This window comes from Vombatus ursinus, unplaced genomic scaffold (genome assembly GCF_900497805.2).
Source record: "Vombatus ursinus unplaced genomic scaffold, bare-nosed wombat genome assembly UNPS02014826.1, whole genome shotgun sequence".
Lineage (NCBI taxonomy): Eukaryota > Metazoa > Chordata > Mammalia > Diprotodontia > Vombatidae > Vombatus > Vombatus ursinus.
The window spans coordinates 697,647-702,573 of NW_020954604.1; the positions used below are offsets into that span (position 1 = coordinate 697,647).

Here is a 4,927-nt window from a genome sequence, read left to right on the forward strand (position 1 = left end):
TTTTTTCTTCTATATAACCTGAGAATAGAGAATTGGGGCCATAAGATAAAATTTACTAGGATTTAGATTCAGAATAAGGAAGAATCTTTTTAACAGTTACTTCAAAATAGAATATGTTACATGTTAGGTACAGGGGAAGTACTCAAGCACAGACTGCCAAAATTTGTCATAGAATTATGGGATTTAGAGCTGGAAGGGGCCATAATGATCATTTAGTCCAGTGGTTCCCAAATATGGGGAACAAGGATTGAGGTCTGCATATCCATGTTGGACAGGCAGTCCATAAAATCTTAATTTATCTTTTTTTTTAAATCCTCAGTCATACATTTCCCTGATTATACCTTTTAAACTACTTCTTTGCATAATTTCTCAAGTATGTCTCAATCTTATACCTACAGTAAATAGCTGATGTCTTTCCCTTAAAGGTGTAGGTGAAGACATCTGCTCAGGGAGAGGAGGATAGCAAAGGCATTGAGGCTTTATGAGAAGATATGTTTTGGAACATCTGCCTGAGAGGAGTGTGTTAGAGAGTTAATCAAGTAATAATGAAGGTTTTGTCATATAGCATTGAGGGTACAGCTGATATCAGACAACATGAAATTCTAGTAAGTCCACTCAGAACAGTGATATGACTTCGTTTTGATCCAACAGCATAGGGCCACATGGGATCATTAACAGAAAATAGATGGTGGGAGTGACCTAGGGTTGAGGATTATTGTCAGGACATCAATGAAGAAAGGGGCAAAAGAGTCAAGAGTGGAGAAAAGCAAATGTGAGAGTTGGGCACCTCTTGTGTCAAGACTGTAAAAGGAGAAAAATGAGGCCAAAGCCAGTTTGATGAACTGAGAGAATGTGAGTGGGGAAGGGAAGAGGTATTAGAGGTTGTGGTGAAGATAAAAAGTAGGTCTGAAGCTGAGGTTCTTAACCTTTTTGTGCTATAGGCCCCTTTTCTAGTCTGATGTGGCCTGTGGAGCTCTTCTCAGAAAAAGATGTCTTTGCATGTATAAATTAAAACACATAGGATTACAAAGGAAACCTAATATTTTCTTTTTTTTCCTGTATTTTTTTAAATTTTCCTAGCAGACAATTTACATAAAGCCCCTGTTTAATTTAGTGTGACAACTTCCCACGACAAACTACTTAAGCTTTGGTCAAGAATGGAATGAAATTGCCAATCAAAAAGACATCACTGCTGTTTTTTTAAAAACCAATACATTCATCACTTATGTTAAAAAAAAATCTGCAAGGGATGTTTTCTCAGTTTTGACTTGTGGTAGGGTCTTTCCCCTCTTCATGCAAATGCTGGAGCTGCATTCTGTCAAGTGTCTGTCATGCTAAAGAATGGAAATACAACTTCACATCCTTTGTAGCCCCAGGATTGAAGACTCTAAAGTCTTGAAATCCCAAACTGTCATTGCTCCATCAATGCCAGTGGTGCAAAATTTGAGGCAGTCTTGCTTGTCCACTTCATAAATAGATACTTGGGTGATACTGTTTTGGTGTAGTGTGTCCAGAGCAGTGTTGCAATCCTCAGTGGTGGCTCTCTTGTCCATGTTATGGAAGCGTTCCATGGCATTTGGTCCTCTGGGAATGTCTAACTTGGAGACAAAGTTCAACGAGCCACAATCATCATAATTAAACAGCATTGGGCAGCAGTCATGGCCAGTAGCCACCATGCTATTCTCAGAGACAAACGACACACTTAGGAGTGGGAAGAACTCTGTTTTCAGCTGTGAAACCAACACATTTTTGGAGGCATCAGCAACTGATACAGTACTCTCATGGCTGACCCAAGGGAGGTAGTTCCCACTGGCAGAGAAACTAACCCCATGGACCCAACCACCACTTCCAGTACCACCAAACTCTGACATCAGTTGTCTAAAAGGCATCTTGGTACCCCATGGAGTACTGGCTGGCTTTTCATCAACTTCTTTAATGTAGGCAGAAAAAACTCTGCTTTTGAAGTCATAAGTTCCAGCAGCCAGAAAACATTGTTGAGGTGCCAGTACATACTAAGGACAGTAGAACGAATTGTTTTTTTTTTTTTTTTAATGTGTTTGCTCACCTACCAGTCATTTTCAGACTCAAAGTAGCACACAGAAATCAGTTGAGCTCTGCTACCTATGGCAGATTTATTCTCCAAGGGAGACCATTTCACACAGGTGGCTGCACAATTAATCCTCAGGATCACGAGGTTGGTTTCCAGATGCCACCTTTCTGACTCCAGAAATAGGCATTATGGTCTGTACCACAAGTTACAATTCCATTGTTCTTGAAAGCCCAGTCAATACCTGTAACATGTCCATTGCGTTCCTTCAGTTCATGGGCTTTCACTCATTGGTTCCCATTCTTCTTGTAAATATGGACTTCGTGATTATTAGGGCTAAGGGCAATCTGAGAATGGCCTCTGTTCCAAGCATGGCAGGTTATTGGCTCTAGAAAAAATTGATGTAAGGACATTATTCTTAGTGTTTTCAAAAAGGAAAAAGCTGGGATGCGGAGGGTGCGGACCCGCCTGGAGTGGTGGATTTGCGGACTCTGATCAGTGGACCCAAATAAGCTCTGGTGGGCAGGGAGAGGAAGATGGAGGCTGGGAGCAAAACCTAATATTTTCTTGGCATTGTCTGAATACCAACAGAGTACACAGGTTTTCCATATATTTCCAATCCATCTTTTTTTTTTTAATTTCCAGTTATGCGTGGCATGATTTCTAAATTCTAATATGTTGCAAACTGTTCATGTGTACCACGTACCTCTCCATTGCCTTTTAGTTAACCCTCAACATCAATTCTTTGTTCAAATGTTATTTCCAAATTCTCTCCTTCCCTTTACCTCCTAGATTACTCATAAAAAAAGCAAGAAAGACAATACTGATTATATGTATTAAATGACATAAAACATCTTTCTGCCATTAGCCATGTTCTGAAAACAAAAAGCCAGAAAAAAAAGAAAAAATATGCTTCATTCTGCACTCTGAGTCCATTAGTTGTGTATCTGGAGATATATGGCATTCTATATCACAAGTCTTTTGGAGTTGTGGTAGACCATTGTGGTGTATCATTGATCAGAACATTGTCATTATTATATTCATTGTTTTCCTGGTTCAGCTTTTTTTTGCACCGGTTCATCTAAGTCTTTCCAGATTTTTCTGAAACCTTCCCTTTACCATTTCTTACCGCACAATAGTATTCAATCACATTCATATACCACAACTTGTTCAGTCATTCTTCAATTGATGGACATCCCCTCAGTTTCTAATTCTTTGCAACACCAAAAGAGCTGCTATAAATATTTTTGTACATATGGTTCCTTTTTTCTTTTTCTTTGATCTCTTTGGGATGTAGATCTGCTAACAGTATTACTGGATCAAAGGATATGCACAGTTTTATAGCAAATTGGGCATAGTTACAAATTGTTCTCCAAGATGGTTATACTAGTTCATAGCTGTACCTAGTTTTCCACATCCTTCCTGTCCATGTAATTCATGTCAAAAGAGACCAAGACAGATATAAAAGAAGAGAGATAAATTAGTATATCATGGGATATAAATTGACTTGGTTGGCCTGAGATGAAGGTTTTTAATCTTTTTTTTTTGTGTTACTCCTTTGGCATTTTGGGGAAGTCTACAGACCTCTTCTTAGAATAATGTTTTTAAATAAATAAAATAAAATACTCAGGATTAAGAGAGAGAGAGAGAGAGAGAGACTTAGGGATAGTTAGTGTATAGAAGAGTTATCTTAAGGGAAGATCAATATATCTAATTAAAAGGCGAATAGACCTAATTCTGTCTTATTGCAGGGAAGAGAACTAATAACAATGGGTGGAAGTTACCATGAGGTAGACATGGAAACTCCTCGTAAGGAAGAATTTCAAATCAAATTTATACAATTGATCTTCATATCCTAAAATGTTGGATTCCTCACTTCTTAAGATACGGCAGTCAAAATAGAACATCATACTCCAGATGTCTGACCAAGGAAGGGGACAAGTGTAATTATCATGATCCTTGTTCATGACACTATACTTATGTTGTTGTTGTTGTTCAGTTGTTTCAATCATATCTGACTCTTTGTGATCCCATTTGAGGTTTTCTTGACAAAGATATTGGAGTGGTTTATTATTTCCTTCTCCAGCTCATTATACAGATGAGGAAACTGAGGAAAACAGGGTGAAGTGACTTGTCACTGTCACAGAGCTAGTAAGTGCCTGAGGCAGGATTTGAACTCATGAAGATAAGTCTTCTTGACTTTAGGTTCAGCACTCTATCCTCTGTCCAAAAAGCACCTTAGCGTTTGTTTCGTCTAGCCACATCACATTGTTAGCTCATATTGTACTTGCAGTCCATTTAAATCCCTATGTATATTTTCACATGACCTGCTATCTAATCAATTTGTTCCATTCTATTCTTAGGTGGTTGACTTGTCCAAAGCCGAGTGGAGAATCTGCTGTCACTTGTAATAACAGTAATAAAATAGGGAGACATTGCTATTTCCCCACCCCCTTATGTTCCCAGCTCAACAGAATGTAGACAGAACTCATATCAAATGAATGGAACACATTGTCCAAAACTCTTGAGCTCATTAATCCCTTGCCTTTGATCTTGTGTTCTGAATATCTCTGAATTGTTGATCTGTTACTTCTGATGTGGTCCCAGATTTAGACTAAGCCCTTCTTAGAAGTCATTTGCTGTTTCCTGATTGAGCTCTACGCTACACTTAACTGATAACTTTCTCGCTATTACTCCCTTGAACGTTACTTGACCATCAGTTTCTTGACCTGTGGCTCCATGTATGGATAAGTCCTTGGCTTTGCCCTCTGGAGCTGTTAACAGCTTCTCTCAGAGTTGTTACCAGTAAGCATAGCCTTTGGCTCTATCTATAACGCTACCTGGAATTAGGAAATGTAGGGTTTAGCATTTATTCCATCT

The 4,927-nt window shown here is 38.6% G+C and overlaps 1 pseudogene; it reads right to left on the minus strand.

Annotated features, from left to right (window-relative positions):
- Window positions 1–1,355: 1,355 nt before the first annotated feature.
- LOC114025126 lies at window positions 1,356–2,522 on the minus strand (annotated as a pseudogene).
- Window positions 2,523–4,927: the final 2,405 nt, after the last annotated feature.